The sequence below is a fragment of the Gossypium arboreum genome, chromosome 1, assembly GCF_025698485.1.
Source record: "Gossypium arboreum isolate Shixiya-1 chromosome 1, ASM2569848v2, whole genome shotgun sequence".
NCBI lineage: Eukaryota > Viridiplantae > Streptophyta > Magnoliopsida > Malvales > Malvaceae > Gossypium > Gossypium arboreum.
In genome coordinates this window covers 104,983,015-105,002,980 of record NC_069070.1, presented here as the reverse complement: position 1 = coordinate 105,002,980, position 19,966 = coordinate 104,983,015, and the positions used below count along the sequence as shown (strand labels likewise).

At 35.7% G+C, this 19,966-nt stretch overlaps 2 long non-coding RNA genes across 2 annotated transcripts; one reads left to right on the top strand and one right to left on the bottom strand.

Annotated features, from left to right (window-relative positions):
- The first annotated feature begins 314 nt into the window (after positions 1-314).
- On the top strand, positions 315-12,743 carry LOC128284531 (uncharacterized). Its single transcript, XR_008275005.1, has 3 exons — positions 315-430; positions 1,348-1,389; positions 12,551-12,743. It is a non-coding gene; the product is annotated as an uncharacterized LOC128284531 (long non-coding RNA).
- Positions 12,744-18,751: 6,008 nt separating this feature from the next.
- On the bottom strand, positions 18,752-19,719 carry LOC108485986 (uncharacterized). The gene is made up of 3 exons (XR_001871395.2): positions 19,579-19,719; positions 19,258-19,356; positions 18,752-19,159 (listed from the first exon to the last, which is right to left on the bottom strand). It is a non-coding gene; the product is annotated as an uncharacterized LOC108485986 (long non-coding RNA).
- Between the last annotated feature and the right edge of the window lie 247 nt (positions 19,720-19,966).

Genomic DNA, 19,966 nt, shown 5'->3' with positions numbered 1-19,966 from the left:
TGAAAATGCTATAGGCTAAATTGAAGTGGCCAAATAAATAGGAGTGCAAAATAGGAGGATTTGCATGACAAACCTCCCATTTTACATGAAGTGGCCAGCCATCATGTTGTTGTAGACAAAATGTGCACTTGATATCCATAATTTATGGTACAAATTGATACAAATTGATAATGGGTTAGGTAAATGTTCCATGATAATGGGTTTGGTAAATGTTTCATGATAATGGGTTAGGTAAATGTTCCATGATGGGAATTTCATGTCTTTTGTATTAAAGAATTAAATGGATTAAATATGAAATTTTATTAAAAGAAAAAGGGGTGAAAAGAACAAAGTTTTGTCCATCTTTGTTCATCATAGCTGAAAGTTAGAGAAGATAAAGGAGAGGAGAAAACTCTTGAGTACTCGGTCACTAGGAGGAGGAAAATTGAAGGTAAGTTCTTGGTACTTTACTTCTATTTTGAGGTTCATGAGTTCTTCTTGATTTCACCTTAACTCTTGAAGCATATTTTGATTTTTAGTTATGTTGTGAGCATTTAGTCATGAATTGAAATGAAGGAAATGGTTGTTGTTTCATGTTCTTTTGATGAAAAATGGAAGATAGGTGAAGTTGAGCCAAACAAATGAGCATGCATGTGCCTTAGATGCTAAGGGGAAAAATTGGCTAACATGTTGTGCTTTAAAATGATGAAATAGAGATTATACTTAAGTAAAATCATAGATATGTGATGATTGATTGGTGATATACATGTTTAAATAACAAGCATGCAAGTTAGGTGTGAAAGAGTGAATTTGGTAATAAATCTGCTTGGGACAGCAGCAGTAACGTAACTTTGGAAAATCACCATAAATTGTAAGAGATGAATTAGAAGCTGAATAAATTATGTAATTAAAGCTTGTTGAGTCTAGTTTCAAATGAAATAAACGAGAACATATTTTGAATTCTGTACAATGAGAAATTTGATTCGTAATGAAGAGTGGTCAGATTAGTCAAACAGTGAAACATGGGAAACTTTAAGAAAAATCTGGTATTGATTGGCTAAACCAAAAATTATGAAAATTTTATGGATAGAAGATATAGGAGTCTATTTTCAGGTAAAATTAACGGCACTTGATTTGGAGTTTCGTAGCTCCAGTTATAAATGATTTAGTGACTGTTGTTCAGGAAGATAGCTTGCAGTGAGATTATGATTATGTGATAAACATTGACAAAAATTTGTTAATGAGTTGCTTATTGATTTCTTATAAGCTTACTATGATCTGTAGGTGTGGTTGGCCGAATATTGTAAGGGATTAATACGTAGTTTGTATTTGAATAGTTAGATTAACGTGTTAGTAATCCAATTGTAGGCGGTTCGTGTGTGGATCTCGTCAGCATATTGTCGCAAACAGGTGTGTAACTAACACCCTCTTTCTTAGTCTGGATCGGTAAAAGTCGAAAAGCCGAAATGCCGAAAACCGGTATTTTGTAGATTTGCGAGTGTCTGAATGCTCGTGAGGTAAATCGATTAATGTTTTGGTAAGCTGCAAAATTTGGACCGCAAAGTGCATGATTTACGTGCCTCGATATTTTTGGGCTTAATGGGCCAAAATTGATGATGGGCCAACGGACCCAATTCGTAAGAACCCTCGATGCGTGATTCTGTTAGTACGTGAAAAGTAGGAATATGCATGCAAAACCCTAAAATAGATAAATTACTAAAATACCTTTAAAAAGTGGAAAATTTACGCTTTACCCTAGTAGATAAATTACCAAATACCCCTAGGGTTAAATTGACCTAAATGCATGTTTGATCGTTGTTATTTATCGCATGCCATGTTGTTATTATCGATGCATGGGATTGGGATATTGATAGAGGAAGTACTGAAAGTGGCTTGTCCACGTCTTGGAGGCTTTGCCTCAATTTATCGATAACTGAGCAAAGAAGGCAGCATGTGGAGTGTTAAATGGGTGGGTTGAGCTATTCCTCACATGGAGTGTATGGCTGGTACGGTGGAGTGTAGTGGTTGGTGGGTTGAGTAGTCTCCCCAAATGGGCTTGCATATGTTTATTGATGTTGCATGTATTTTGAAATGGGCCTATGGGCCATCATCATTATCTGAATAAGGGCTAAGGCCCGCTTTATTATAATCAAAAGGGCTCTAGCCCAAGATCACTGTTATTCGAATGGGCTTAGGCCCAATGAGCTTGAGCTGACTTGGGCTTTGAATGGGTTTTCCTTACACACTGAGTTTCCCCAAACTCACCCCTTTTATTTTCATCCATGTAGGAAATCCCCAACCATAGTGGGCTTGGAGTCGTGAGGGAATTCGAGTGGCCACCGCTCGAAAGTTTGATTTTCTTCCGTGAACTGGACATCCTTTTATTTACGTTTGAAGTTTTGGGTTTTTAAATGTAATAAGGCCGCTTAATTATTTTTGATGGTTTTAATATGTATTACTAAGATAGGTATTACTTATTTTAACTGTTGAAATTAGATAGCTTTAGGGCGCGTTTTCAAAAACAACAATTGATTTCAAAATAACACGACAACAAGTAAAGCTTCCGCAATGAAAGTATTTTCCAAAATTAATCACTTTTCCTAAAAATGACTTAATCAAAATCGGTTTCCTAGAAATATCCATGACGTTAAGGTGTGGCAATGGCGGTATGCATGTCTAGGATTGGATCCGAAGGGAGCTTGGTACTTAAGCGGTCCGATGGACTCACCACCTCTTTTCCAGTTTCCTACCTGGTGCACATCTTCCATTCACTTTAACCTATAATGAAATTATCTTTTAAAACACTAAGTAAGTTTTTCTGGATCAACAATATAAAATGTTTTGAACGCTTCGATGTGGCATGTCGGATCCGGTCATAACGTCTGGGCCGGGTTTCGGGTGCTACATTTAGTGGTATCAGAGCTTAGGTTGCAACAACTCGGCTGTGGAATGGGTTTACGAAAACAAAGATTTTCGAAAACGAAAATTTTATAAAGAATGCGAAAAACTCGATTTTCAAATTTTAGATCTTTAGAAGGTGGCATTCCGAATCTCCGGCTCAAGTCTGTAAGTATTACTCTGAACTCTTCTGAATATTTTTCTGACTTATCTGTCTTCAAATCTCGCTAGGATACTCTAGATAGGATGATACCAAACTATAGGAAAATCGATAAGAGATCAAATCGTAGCTAGACTTCGATTTTGCGAAAACAAACTTTGAACTACTGTCTGATTCATAAAACATCTGTAATAAACACTGAAATATTAATTGATGCATAAAAATTTGTAATCAAGATAATACGATATGAGTACAAGAGCCGTTCGTGGAAGAGGCCGTGGACGGAGCCGAGGAAGTGCTCGAGCGAGATCTTCGTCTTTGAGACATATGCCGGCGGTGGATGCACCGGTACCACCGACAACAGAGGTAGAGTCTCATGACCGCGGTGCCGAGGATGATGCCCTGTCACAGGCAATGCTTCGTGTTCTAGAAAGGGTTGTCGGGGCAAGTAAGGGCAATGGAGTTCGGGGATCTATTTCTGAACGACTTCGGGCTAATGGAGCGAAGATCTTTAGGGACGTGTCTGGTATAGCCTCGAATGTGGCAGAGTATTGGTTGGAGGCCACAGAACGGATTATGGACAACTTGGACTGCTCTGAGGAGATTGTGAGTGGGGTATCTGTACTAGTCCTTTGGGTCACTCGGTTAGGGTAGACAAACTGTATAGGGATGTACCCTTAGAAACTCACGGTAAGATTTTCCTTGGAGATCTAATGGAGTTACTGTCGGAGAGTTTGATCTCATTTTGGGAATGGACTGGCTTGTTAAGCATAAAGCGACTCTGGATTGTACTGCTAAACGAATGGTGTTAAGGACCACAAAGGATGAGGAGGTTATGGTGATAGGTGAGCGAAGGGATTATTTGTCCAATGTGGTGTCGACATTAAGAGCCGAAAAGTGGATTCGGAAAGGTTGTGAGGTCTATTTGGCATTTGTAAGTCAGTTAGAAGAGGAGGGACTGACAGTGGATAAGGTTAGGACCGTAAAGGAGTTCCAAGATGTTTTTCCAGAGGAGCTTCCAGGATTGCCTCCGAACCGAGAAGTTGAGTTTGGAATAGATTTGTTGCCTGGAATGGTGCCCGTGTCCATTACACCGTATAGGATGGCATCGAAGGAGTTAGTAGAGTTAAAGGCTCAAATTCAAGAGTTGTTGGATAGGGGCTTCATTAGGCCAAGCGTGTCTCCATGAGGAGCACCGGTGCTATTCGTGAAGAAGAAAGATGGTACAATGCGGATGTGCATTGATTATCGCCAGTTGAACAAACTGACAATTAAGAATAAGTATTCACTGCCAAGGATTGACGATCTGTTTGACCAGCTTAGAGGGGCTTCTGTATTTTCCAAGATCGACCTTCAATCTAGATATCATGAGTTAAGGGTCAATGAGGCAGATATCCATAAGACAGCATTCAGGACTCGGTATAATCATTACGAGTTTCTGGTTATGCCATTTGGACTAACGAACGTTCCTGCAGCGTTTATGAATCTGATGAATTGTGTGTTCCAACCATTTTTAGATCAGTTCGTAGTCGTCTTTATTGACAATATCCTGGTATATTCTGAAACTGAAGCGAAACATGATGAGCATCTCCGTATAGTGCTGCGAGTGTTAAGGGAGAAGGAACTCTTTGCGAAGTTTAGCAAGTGTGAATTTTGGTTGAGGGAGGTAACCTTCTTAGGACATATGGTCTCTGCCGAAAGGATTAAGGTGGACCCTCGAAAGATTGAAGCAATTTTGGAGTGGAAGCCACCTTGGACGGTGTCGGAAATTCGAAGTTTTCTAGGGTTGGCAGGATACTACAGAAGGTTTGTGGAAGGTTTTTCTATGATGGCAGCACCTCTGACAAAACTCATAAGGAAATGAGTACCGTTTGTATGGACCGAGAAGCGCAGGAAGCTTTTGAGAAGTTGAAGAAAGTTCGATCAAGCACTGTGTTAATTCAAATGAGTCTGGGAAGGATTTTACTGTGTACAGTAACGCATCACATGTAGGCTTGGGCTGCGTGTTAATGCAGGAGGGTAAGGTGGTTGCATATGCATCACGACAGCTTAAACCTCACGAAGGGAACTATCTTACTCATGATTTGGAGTTGGCGGCAGTGATATTTGCACTTAAGATTTGGAGACATTACTTGTACGGGGAGAAGTGTTTTATATACACAGACCACAAGGGTCTTAAGTATTTGTTGACTTAGAAGGAGCTGAACCTTAGGCAAAGGAGATGGATTGAGTTGCTTAAGGATTATGACTATTCGATCGAGTATCACTAGGCAAGGCTAATGTGGTAGCTGATGCTCTAAGTAGTAGAAATGTATCTGATCTGAGAGCAATGTTTGCTCGTCTGAGTCTGTATGATGATAGAAGTCTGTTGGCTGAGTTGCAAGTGAGGCCAACCTGGGTGGATCAGATTAAGGAAAAGCAGTTGAACGATGAGTCTTTGGTTGCTCGTTTTCAACAAGTTAAGGAATGGGAAACTTCTGAGTTTGGGTTAAATGGCGAAGGAGTTCTGTGTTTCTGAGGAAGAATTTGTATTCTGAAGGATTCTGATTTGAGGCAGACAATATTGAAAGAAGCTCATGGAGGACTTTGTGCTATGCACCCTTGAAGGAACAAGTTGTATCACGACTTATGAGAATTATACTGGTGGCCTGGACTTAAACGAGAAGTAACGGAGTTTGTAGGGAAATGTCTGACATGCCAGCAAGTGAAAGCTGAGCATCAATTACCTTCTCGGATCACATAGTTAGTGAAGATACCACTTTGGAAGTGGGAGAGGGTAACCATGGACTTTGTGAGTGGGCTGCCTTTGACACCATCAAAGAAAGACTCGGTGTGGGTGATTGTGGATAGGTTGACCAAATCAGCCCATTTCATACCTGTTCATACTGACTTTTCACTTCAAAAGTTAGCCAAGTTGTATGTGGCAGAGATTGTGCGACTTCATGGAGTCCCAGTTTCAATTATTTCTGATCTGGATCCCATATTTACATCTCAGTTTTGGCAAAAGCTGCATGAAGCGTTGGGGACGCGATTGAACTTTAGTAGGGCTTTCCATCCCCAAACTGATGGTCAGTCAGAGAGGATTATTCAGATTCTGGAGGACATGTTGAGGGGATGCGTGATTGAATTTCGAGGTAGTTGGGAGGAATACTTGCCGTTGGCAGAATTTGCGTACAATAACAGTTACCAGGCGAGTATTTGAATGGCACCGTATGAAGTACTGTATGGACGAAGGTGTCGTACACCTACGTGTTGGACAGAGTTGGGTGAACGACAAGTGCTTGGACCGGAGTTGGTGGCAGATACTGAAAGTAAGGTTAAGTTGATAAGAGATCGATTAAAGGAGGCATCTGATAGACAGAAGTCATATGCGGACCTAAAGTGCAAAGAGATAGAGTTCGCGGTTGGGGATATGGTCTTCTTAAAGGTTTCTCCTTAGAAGAAGATATTAAGGTTCGGTAAGAAGGGCAAGTTGAGTCCGCGGTTCATTGGGCCTAATCGGGTTTTGAAGCGAGTAGGCCCAAGTGGCTTATCGCTTGAATTGCCTCGAGTTAGACAGATTCACGATGTTTTCACGCTCCATGTTAAGGTGTTATCGTGCTGACCCTGCTCATGTCCTCCTGCCAGTTGCAGAAATTGAAGTTTAGACTGATTTGACCTTTGAGGAGGAGCCTGTGCAAATATTGGCTCGAGATGTTAAGGTTCTCAGAAGGAAATCTGTCCCGTTAGTGAAAGTACTTTGGTGTAATCATGGAAGGGAAGAAGCTACTTAGGAAGCAGAAGAGACTATGCAACAACAATACCCTCAACTAGTTGGATCAGGTAAATTTCGAGGACGAAATTTCTTTAAGGAGGGTAGAGTTGTAACGCCCCAATTTTCGGGAATTCTGTGAATGTTGGCAAATTTTCATGCTTTGATTTTGTCATTTGTGAGTGAAATTATGAAATAGGACCTATGTGAAAATGTTTGAAAATGCTATAGGCTAAATTGAAGTGGCCAAATAAATAGGAGTGCAAAATAGGAGGATTTGCATGACAAGCCTCCCATTTTACATGATGTGGCCAGCCATCATGTTGTTGTAGACAAAATGTGCACTTGATATCCATAATTTATGGTACAAATTGATACAAATTGATAATGGGTTAGGTAAATGTTCCATGATAATGGGTTAGGTAAATGTTTCATGATAATGGGTTAGGTAAATGTTCCATGATGGGAATTTCATGTCTTTTGTATTAAAGAATTAAATGGATGAAATATGAAATTTTATTAAAAGAAAAAGGGGTGAAAAGAACAAAGTTTTGTCCATCTTTGTTCATCATAGCTGAAAGTTAGAGAAGAGAAAGGAGAGGAGAAAACTCTTGAGTACTCGGTCACTAGGAGCAGGAAAATTGAAGGTAAGTTCTTGGTACTTTACTTCTATTTTGAGGTTAATGAGTTCTTCTTGATTCCACCTTAACTCTTGAAGCATATTTTGATTTTTAGTTATGTTGTGAGCATTTAGTCATGAATTGAAATGAAGGAAATGGTTGTTGTTTCATGTTCTTTTGATGAAAAATGGAAGATAGGTGAAGTTGAGCCAAACAAATGAGCATGCATGTGCCTTAGATGCTAAGGGGAAAAATTGGCTAACATGTTGTGCTTTAAAATGATGAAATGGATATTATACTTAAGTAAAATCATAGATATGTGATGATTGATTGGTGATATACATGTTTAAATAAAAAGCATGCAAGTTAGGTGTGAAAGAGTGAATTTGGTAATAAATCTGCTTGGGACAGCAGCAGTAACGTGACTTTGGAAAATCACCATAAATTGTGAGAGATGAATTAGAAGCTGAATAAATTATGTAATTAAAGCTTGTTGAGTCTAGTTTCAAATGAAATAAACGAGAACATATTTTGAATTCTGTACAATGAGAAATTTGATTCGTAATGAAGAGTGGTCAGATTAGTCAAACAGTGAAACATGGGAAACTTTAAGAAAAATCTGGTATTGATTGGCTAAACCAAAAATTATGAAAATTTTATGGATAGAAGATATAGGAGTCTATTTTCAGGTAAAATTAACGGCACTTGATTTGGAGTTTCGTAGCTCTAGTTATAAATGATTTAGTGACTGTTGTTCAGGAAGATAGCTTGCAGTGAGATTATGATTATGTGATAAACATTGACAAAAATTTGTTAATGAGTTGCTTATTGATTTCTTATAAGCTTACTATGATCTGTAGGTGTGGTTGGCCGAATATTGTAAGGGATTAATTAAGTAGTTTGTATTTGAATAGTTAGATTAACGTGTTAGTAATCCAATTGTAGGCGGTTCGTGTGTGGATCTCACAAGATATCGTCGCAAATGTGTGTAACTAACACCCTCTTTCTTAGTCCGGATCGGCAAAAGTCGAAAAGTCAAATGCCGAAAATCGGTATTTTATAGATTTGCGAAGTGCGAATGCTCGTGAGGTAAATCGATTAATATTTTTGGTAAGCTGCAAAATTTGGACTGCAAAGTGCATGATTTCTGTGCCCTCGATATTTTTGGGCTTAATGGGCCAAAATTGGAATGATGGGCCAACGGGCCCAATTCGGTAAGAACCCTCGGTACGTGATTCTGTTAGTACGTGAAAAGTAGGAATATGCATGAAAAACCCTAAAATAGATAAATTACTAAAATACCTTTAAAAAGTGGAAAATTTACTGTTTTACCCCTATTAGATAAATTACCGAAATACCCCTAGGGTTAAATTGACCTAAATGCATGTTTGACTATTGTTATTTACTGCATGCCATGTTGTTATTATCTGATGCATGGGATTGGGATATTGACAGAGGAAGTACTGAAAGTAGCTTGTCCACGTACTGGGGCTTTGCCTCAATTTATCGTTAATCGAGTAGCAAGGTCAGCAATGTCGTGGAGTGTTTGGTGGGTGGGTTGAGCTATTCCCACATGGAGTGTATGGTCGGTGCAGGTGGAGTGTAGTGGTTGGTGGGTTGAGTAGTCTCCCAAATGGGCTTGCATATGTTTATTGATGTTGCATGTATTTTGAAATGGGCCTATGGGCCATACTGTTATCTGAATAAGGGGCTAAGGCCCAGTGTAACACCCCGAACCCGAGACCGTTGCCGGTGTCGGACACGAGGGGTTAACAAGCCAAAACCACTTATGGCACCGACCAATTTGACATTTCCAGGCAAGCTGGAAAACTGCGTCGCTGTCGCCTTAAAAAGAATATCTCGAGTTTCACAACTCGGAAACTGATTCTGTAAATTTTCCCTGAATTTAGACTCATATATCCATCCATGGATTTATTTATAGAATTTTTGGTCGGCCCAATTGGTACAGTTTATTAGTTAAAGTCACCCATGTTACAGGGGTCGACTACACTGACCTTCGCACGTTACAACTTGAATATCTCTCTGTACAGGGTTTCAATACTAATGCTATTTGTTTCTAATGAAACTAGACTCAAAAAGGAATCTTCACATATAAGGCATGACTTCTAATTCATTCTGGATAATTTATGGTAAATTTTCAAAGTCACGACAGGGGACCCAGAAACCGTTCTGGCCCTGTCTCACGAGAACTTTAATATCTCTTGGTATACTGTTCATATGATCGTTTCGTTACTTTCATATGAAAATAGACTCGTCAAGGTTCGATCTCATAATTTATTCACTATTTAACACCATTCCTACAAATTTTGGTGATTTTCCACATCCACGTCACTGCAGCTGGCAGCATCTGTTTTTAAGGTAGGCTTTACCTATATTGTAGTTCCCATGGACCAACTATAGTCTAGTCATACTTAGGTCCAACATATGATCATATTTAGCCATTCCAATGGCTGATCATGTGACCAACTCTCTCATTCCAAACCATAATCACATCATGAAACCAAATATAATTACAAACCACATATGGTCAAATTCCATACTCCACTTTTACGAACCATTTTCGCATGGCCGCACACATATACATTACAAGTACTTAAAAACAACCGAGGGTAGTCCTATACATGCCATATCCAAAACTCAACTAAAGGAATACCAAAAAGGGCTTTGATAGTGTGGTTGACTTCAACTTCTAGGATCCCGAATCCGATCGCTAACGAGCAAAATCTATAAATAGAGAAACAAAGAAACGGAGTAAGCAATTTATGCTTAGTAAGTTTCGAGTCATAATATACACACAACCAAAGCATAGCATTCAAGTAGCTAAACAATAATTCATATGCACAATTTCTCAAAGACGTGCTTACTTCACAATCCCAACTCTTATATTCATACACAAATAACGGCTTAGTCAAGGCCGATAACTCATTTATCATCGGAGCGAATACGCACATACACTTACTCATAGTGTGCAAAGCACACACGAAACGTACCTTGTTGTTGGGAATTTCACAAACGTACTAACTGAAAATTTTTTACAGCAAGTTCAAAGTTCTCGAATCACATACCTTCGGAGTTTATCCGGATATAGCTACTCGTTCAAACGCCTTCGGGACATAGCCCGGTTATGGTAACCCGCACAAAGGCCTTCGGACTTAACCCGAATATCACAACTCGCACAATTGCCTTCGGGCTTAGCCCGGATATCACAACTCGCACAATTGCCTTGGGCTTAGCCCGATATCACAATTTGCACAATTGCCTTCGGCTTAGCCCGGATATCACTCGAACATTCATACACATCTTTGTTTCAATTTCATAACACAACTTTTATGCACAATTCACTTAGCAAAAATATCATTTCGCTCAATGGCCACATACAAAGGCACAATTTCGATTGCTTATTACTTCATTCAATCGAATCAAAATCTAAGTTTCGATACTCAAAACTTACCTCGGACGTGGTCGAACGATTTCGACGGCTATTCGACGACTTTTCCTTCCCTTATCGGATTTAGCTCCCTTTGCTCTTGAGCTTAATTTAACAAATAAATTGGTTTTATCATTTGAGCATCGAAGAGGAATTCAAGATACCTAGCCAATATATATGCTCATTAGGCATCAAAGTCGCATATGTATGAAATCACGAATCGAACTCAACACATTAGTTAATATTCCTCTTAGCGAATTTTCTAAGCCAAGAATAGGCATCAATATGCTTGCCTCTAACCGAATGCATGCACACCAATTTCCCTCATGTGGCCGAATGTGCATGTCCATGTTGAGGCCAATTATGCACTTAATACCACACAAAAACAGCATGCATTTTACTAACTAACGCATTACATATTGTAGCTCAATACACGTCTCTCATGTACTTCATAACCAAACATCATCACAAGCAAATATATACCTTGAAATAGTATATATGTCATGCCAATACATCATGTGCAAACATGTATACACATATAGGTGCAAGGTCAATCTCAAGGGGTTCATACCCATCCAAACACAAATTTTACCAATCAAGTAACAAGCATAAATCATGCTCATGAATGCATCATGGCGAATACATCACAATCATACCCCATTGAACTTTGGTCATGGTTAAACAAAGAACTCAATGTCTTACTCAAGATTGCTACAAAGAAATTTCAAGAGTAGTCAATCCATCATTGCATGCATCATTAGCAAGCTTCACATTTAGCATGCAATGGCTTTAACACAATATCAACCTTGGCCAAATACCATTTTTCATGGCATAGCAAGGATTTGAACCATGGCTAACATGCACATCAAGTTAGCAACCAAAACAAGCATGAATCTCATGACACAACCTCATACATACCTTAATCTTGATGCAAGTTTAGCCAAATCTCCTTCTAGATCTCTTCTAAACAAAGAAAATGAAGCAAAATCTCTTCTTCCTCTTAGGAATTTCGGCCAAAGGAAGGAGGGAAAAGATGAACAATTTTTTGTTTTTCTTTCTTAGTCTTTGCTCAAAGAAAGGATGAATGGCAACTTTTTTTTTCTTTCTTTCTCTCTACTCACGGCCAAGGGGGGGGAGCATGGATGAGACCATTTTTTTTTCTTTCTTTGCCCATGCTCTTTATTTTATTATATCACCCTAATGCACCAACAAAACATGTTTCATGACATGTTTTGCCCATCCACTCTTGCCATGGCCGGCCACTAGCTATTGGGGGGGGGGAATTTGACATGCAAATCCTTTATTTTTGCATGCATGATCAACTAGTCATCACACATTTCCCCATCATACTTTCAAAGTTCACTACTAGGTCCTTTCTAGTGAAATTCACATTTATAACACTAAATCGAAACATCAAAAATGTCACACACAATTTAACACATATCATAGGCATCAAAATAAATTTTAAATTATTTTTATGCCTCGGTTTTGTGGTCCCGAAACCACATCCCAACTAGGGTCAATTTTGGGCTGTCACACCCAGTTTATTGTAATCTGAAAAGGGCTCTAGCCCAGTATCACTGTTACCTGAATGGGCTTAGGCCCAATGGGCTTGAGCTGACTTGGGCTTTGAATGGGTTTTCCTTACACACTGAGTTTCCCCAAACTCACCCCTTTTATTTTCATCCATGTAGGAAATCCCCAACCATAGTGGGCTTGGAGCTGTGAGGGAATTCGGAGTGGCCACCCGTTCTGAAAGTTTGATTTTCTTCTGGTGAACTGGACATCCTTTTATTTACGTTTGAAGTTTTGGGTTTTTAAATGTAATGAGGCCGCTTAATTATTTTTGATGGTTTTAATATGTATTACTAAGATAGGTATTACTTATTTTAACTGTTGAAATTAGATAGCTTTAGGGCGCGTTTTCAAAAACAACAATTGATTTCAAAATAACACGACAACAAGTAAAGCTTCCGCAATGAAAGTATTTTCCAAAATTAATCACTTTTCCTAAAAATGACTTAATCAAAATCGGTTTCCTAGAAATATCCATGACGTTAAGGTGTGGTAATGGCGGTATGCATGTCTAGGATTGGATCCGAAGGGAGCTTGGTACTTAAGCGGTCCGATGGACTCACCACCTCTTTTCCGGTTTCCTACCTGGTGCACAGCTTCCATTCACTTTAACCTATAATGAAATTATCTTTTAAAACACTAAGTAAGTTTTTCTGGATCAACAATATAAAATGTTTTGAACGCTTCGATGTGGCATGTCGGATCCGGTCATAACGTCTGGGCTGGGTTTCGGGTGCTACATTTACACTACTTCATGTATATATTTTTATCCTTATTTATTGTCCTTAATCTTAGTACCTGTTCTATTATATATGTATATATTTGATATATAGGTGTATATTTACGTAATAGGATTTTTTTTATATATATCATTATTCCCAATATGTATATATTATGTCAATATTTAACTATTATATTACATGCATTTTTTGTGTATATACTTTTTAATATTGTGTTTGCATCGTGCATATATTTGAATACTATGTTATCTTTTTACATATTATATTATGTATATATATATTTTTATATACGCTATGTACATACATCTTTCAATATTTATTATTATGTATATACTTTAACATTACTAGTTATATATTTTATCACTTCATGTATAGTTCAAATAATATATATAGTATATTTCTAACATTATTACTACTTATATATATGTGTGTACAAAAATATATTACGTACATACTCTTAATATCATTTCTTATATGTATATTCATTGTTTTCTCGTATTTGATACTATTATTACATTTAATCTTGCATGTATTGTTATTGTTTTTTTTTTATATATTATTGTCATATTCTTTAGTTGCTTCAATGTATTTCTGGCTCTTTTATTTATTTTTATTTCACATCAATTTGCTTTACATTATTTCGAAAATCTTATTCTTGTTTTTTAATAAGTGAGGCAATGTATCGATTTAACATTGAACCGTAAGTTTCATCGCTATGTTGGATGGAATTTGTCGGCTCGTGTTAAAACGGTATATCCTTCTCAAAAACTGAAAACTAAAATTTCATGTCTTTTCAATTGGATCGCGATTAAATCTTATATTGAACTTGTATTTTTTAAAATCAAGACAACATCTGTTTATAAGATACCAATTTTGGGCGTCGCGAGGGTGCTAATACCTTCCTCGCACGTAACCGACTCCCGAACCCTAAATTTTATCTGGCTTTTGACGTAGACCTAAGCTCGGCTTTCTTTTTGTTTTAAAAAAGAAATCTAATAGGTGTCCGATCACACCTAAGAAAAAGGATCGGTGGCGACTCCATTTTATTTCAAAATCAAACTTCAGTTTTCAAATTTTCAATAAATTGCCTCAATTAGCGACCGAGCTAAGATTTTTACGTCGCTACACATTAAATCTAATACATCATGCAAATCATGCTTTACATACAAGATCGGGCTTAAACTGAGCTTACAAAAGCTCTAAAATCAACCTGGAATCAAACAAGGACTGATTTGAAACTTTTCACAAAAGAAAGACAAAAGTACAAAATAAGGTTTACACGGTCGTGTGGCCAAGCCGTGTGACAGGCTGAAACCATGTAGCATTAGAGTCACATGACTGTGTGACTGGGTCGTGTAACTCACTGCAACCATGTGGCAATTTGACTTACCATAACTACAGTACTCACACGAGTGTGTGGCCAACCCTCGTGACAATCGAAAACTGTATGACCTAAATGCAACATATTTCCCAATGACATATGGTCGTTTGTGACAGGACCATGTGGCTAACCGTGTGACACCATAATATGCTATTTTGGTAATTAAATCAAGCTAAACATTAAGGTAACTTTCAAGTACACATAGACAACTTGTAATCTTATTCTAAACACTACAAAACCAAGTTAAAACATGTCACGTAACATCCTAATAGTGCCTAACCAATATGCCATATTGGCACCATCACAAACAACTTATAAACATTATGGAAACAACCAACTAAATTTGATATCGAAATGTTCCATTCATATGGTTCAATCATGCATAGTAACCTATATTGCAATTGTACATTTTTCCATGATAAAATTACCAAGTCTCACCTTTAATCATGCTAAAACATACCCTAACATCTATCAAGCTTGACCAAATAGGTGTCAAACTTAGCAAATGTCATTTAACATTCATGCCTTAACACTTCATTCAAACATCACCTATTATCAAACTCATTCTTGATTCGAAGCCATGAATACATCAATTAGAAATATATATACCATTCATGTCATCAAAGCATACCATATAAACCTTTAAAGTCAACATTACATATAAACCATTACAACAACTTTCCAAATTCATCATTTAAACATAAAAAAAAAACTTGATCACAACCAAACCTATATACATGCTACATAACCGAGTCTGGAATAAAGAAAAGACTACTAAATTAGAGGCTGGATACTGTGAGCTCTGGATTGATCCAATCGGCGTGTTCCGCAAAATGAGCTATGTAGAGACAAAAGTATACAAGATAAGAATTACAAATGCTTACTAAATCCATATGAAATTCACTTAACTTACTTTAATAAATTAACAATTAAACAATGGAAACATTATGTAGCTAAATATAAAAATCATTTTGTATCCTATTACATTCATATACATTTCCATGGAATAATCAAATTGTTAGCTTGCTCATTCATCAAGATTTTATAAAGCAATTCACATATACATGTACAACAATTCAATGTAGCAAAACATATGTTATCCAATTCATACTCGATTTATATGCGTATATACTTAAGTGCTTATTCATATCACATTCATACCTTGTTCTTTTGGCAACATAACATTTTAATCCATTCCAATCCCTTGGCATTCTCATAATCATACAACATTTCCATATACATTTTCATGAACTATCATTTTCAATAATCAAATAACATTTCACAACTTAGTCCTTCACGACCAATTCATTATTTCATAATGATTTAATTATAAGTTATAAACATGCAACATAGCATAAACAAATACTAGTCTAAATAAAGATCACACGAACTTACTCGACAATTAGTATACTCAATAATTGAAACACAAATACCATACTCAACTCATGTACAATATTTAATACATTTTTGAACCTTTATACTAATTAACTTTCACAATCTGTTTATTGCCCAAAGAAATCTAATAAATATACTTTAGACACACGAGATAAGATTGCTCATACGACCTGTGAAAATGGGCCTTATTCCTTGTATTCAATCCATTTTCAATTACTGTAGCATAGAAGTGCATATAGGGGCACGAGAGTGCAAATCAGGGGCACGAAAGTGTAATCAAGGGCATTGGAGGATGAGTTCTAAGGAACTCTTACTGCGGAGTGTAGTGGAGTATGGGTAGGAACTTTTCTTTAATATTTGCATTGCATTAACATTCATAAGCTTGCACAAATGAACTATCAATTTTTGCTTGCTATATGATTGTGATTATTTTAAGAATTGTTGTTATGCATGTCTTATCTATTTTTTTGCACTGATTTTCTTGTGATTGGATAGACACTGAGCTTCTTAAGCTCACCCCTCTAGTTTTCATCTTTACAGATAACCCACAAGGTTAGGACACTAATTCGACATCTAGAAGGTCTCTACTCGAATTGATATTTTTCTTTAAAAGTATTTTACACTTAATATTATAATTTATCTTATTTGGAATTGTATTTGAACTATGACATGAGACTTAAATTTTGGTTTTTTTTGACATGCATGACATTTAATTTGATTTTAGGATATTGAGACATAGATTTTGAATTAATTATGCATAAAATTCAGGTTTTTCTTCATTAAAACTATTTTGGAATATCACTTTTCCGCTTCGATATCATGTAAATGAGATTTTGAAAAGTAAATAAATTGGTAATCAACTTTTTCTAAGTAAACTTTAAAATCCATCATTTTTCAGGAAAAAAATCTTTTAGTGAAAAGACAATAACACACTAAGTTTTTTTTTTTTAAATGAGAAAATATTTTAAACGTCTGTTTTGTAAATTTTGATAGTTCTATTGGGCTATTTTAGTGACCAATGTAATCTTCTAAATTTGACCGTAACATGTAGGCCAGGTTTGGGAAATTACATTACGTATTTGGGAAAACGAATTCCTTACCTTTAAGGATGTCTCGACATAAGAAGTACCTCTGCCTAAATTTGAGATGATCCCAAACTTGAGACTATGTAGTGCACCCAAAAGTCGGCCGCAGGCTAACAAAATTTAGAATGGCATGGAATTTAGGGAGAAGGGTCAACCCAAATATTACGATCTATATAGAATAGTTGGCCACAATTGAAATAAGTGGCCAAATCGAGAATTCCATCCTGAAGAGTCGTTGCAATCAAGGCAAACATCATAGTGCACCCAAGTTTGAATGATGAAAAGTTCAAAAAATGTTTTGTTATTCACCCCATGCATTTGGATCATTAATTTTCAGTTAGAATCATTTAAGGTTTAATTTATTTGAAATAATTTGTTTCAAGTAATTTTGTGTACATATGTTTTATTTCTATTAACTTAAATCATCAATTAAATTAAATCAGATTCAGATGTATATTAGTGAGATAGAAATTTTTAACTTCAAATCAAAATTGAAAAATAGTCTTGACCTTAAATTTTATGACTTAATTTTTTTTAGGTACAACTAGAAATTTTTTTTTCACTATTTTTACTTGACCAATGTCATGGTCATTACCCATGGGCACCAAGAAATGGTAAAATGTGTCCATATAAACTGAACTCAGAATAAATTTATACATAGCGAAAAAAAAAATAGTAGTAAGATTATATTTATAAACAGGTTAAAATATGCCAAACCTTAAATCCAAAATGAAATATAAACTAAATTAATAGTCAGATAAAGTACAATTCAATACTACAAATTCAAATAAAATTTATCTAAAAAAGTTACAAAAATATATCACAATGTACATTAATAAAAAATAATTTTGTTCTAACTGAAATAATTTAGTAATGATGCATGTATTTTTGGGGTGATGTTATTTGACAATATGATAACAAGATCCATTCTCGTAAATAATTTATTTTTCACTCTATTTTTGTTATTATTATTTTTATATTATTGATGTAAAACCTCCCTTTGCAGTATGATTATATTTATTTTCATAATGGAAAATAGCAATAACTAAAAGTTGAAGTTGGTAATCAATTTTACAAAAGATTAAGGTATAATAATTTATTTGACCTTTCAATTTTATAAAAAAAAAAAAAAAAAGAAGAAGAAGAAGTCATTTTAACTCTTTTTTAATTTTTGTCTCATCGGCCTTTAAATTTGTATTATTTGTTAAATCACTCAAAATAGATAAAAAATAACGTGTATACCACTTTAGCAATTACTTAATTTTAAAAAAATAAAAATATTGAAAATATATTTTTAAATTTTTAAAATTAAAAATATAATTAATTACTAATGTGATATCCATGTGGTTAATAAAATTAACACATATTGAGATTTGAGAAATAATATAAATTTAAAGTTAAAAAGAAGAAAAGATAATTAAAATAAAAAGTCAAATAAAGGATTATGTGAAGATTAAAAGCCGTTAAATCTGACATCATGCTGAGTTATAAACAAAAATCAAATTCTTTAGTTCTTTAAAAGAAGAAACGAACAAGTGTTGGCTTTTTAATTATTTTATAGAATTGGGAATATTTAAATGGCTTTGACATTCACATTCAATCATCTCAATACAGAATCAACATTCCAACATATCTTTCATTATCTAAATAAATTTAACGAGATAAATTAATTTCCAAAACTAATCCATGAAATAACAAATAAAACAAACAAGGCTGACGTATTTAAACACACCATGAATTTAGTGATTTAATATTAAACAAAGCGTTACACATCGTACAAGACAAGCACCCATCCAAGAGTTCGAGTGCTTCCTCTTATGAATGACCTAATTTGCTTCTTATACATATTGAAAAACTAAATATATTCATCTTGGACGCCTACATATAACTATAATCGTATTTGACACTCCATCAACCACCAAACACACCAAGCATGACGTGAATGTAGTTTTGGATCATAGAATTCAGTAGTGCCGCCTCATTGTTGACTCCCCCGAGTTGTTCACATTTGAGATGCAGGTCTTCCATGTTTGAATTTGAGATCACGACTTCTACCAGCTGCCTTTGCACTGCGGTCATCTTGGCTAACACTCTTGACCATAACTTTATTTTCTCCATTTCCTCTTTCTTTTACCATGGAAGACAAACAAAGTGAGGTTTACCAGGATATTCATACATAGTAATTAAAGTAGTAAAAATCATGGGATGAGTACCAATTTAAGTACCAGATCAAGCTTTCTTTTCTTAACCCTATGCTCCTTTTTACCAACTTTGGGTTCCATTTGCCTTTTTCCGCCCATTTTAGGTTCAATCTTTTCTCTAACCTTGAATTCCTCGGAAAATAAAAAAGGAGAATGAAGATTTAAGGCAGTTCCAAGCATATTTACTTGCATAAAATGTATGGCATGTTAGTGAGAAAATTTTAAGAAATCCAAGAAAAATAATCATCGGTAGTTCATAGCAGATAGACTTAACCATAGAAAAGAATGCATAAAAAAAGAAGAAAAAACTAATCCGCATATTACTAGTATTAATGGGAATCATACCTTCAAATTAGCAAAGAGGAGCAGAAATTGATGTGATAATGGTTGAGAAGAAGACTATTTATAAACATTCCTTGACTCATTAAATGAGACATGGTCGGCAAGCGCCTAATTTTGTTTCATCCTTATCTTATCTATGATGAAATCATCATTAAGACATTATAAAACATATAGTAATAAAATACTGTTTTTGAAAAAAAATTGTTTTTATTAATAAGTTTGTTTTGAATTCTTTTGTGTTTTTTAAACTTTATATGAATTAATTTTTTTTCTTAGAATAAAAAAATAAAAAATCAATTTTTTTATTCAATTGTGCCGAAACCATTTAATTTTTTCAAAAAACGGGGATCGACTTGGGTTTTGAAAAAAAAAACGAAAATTGGGAGTTGCC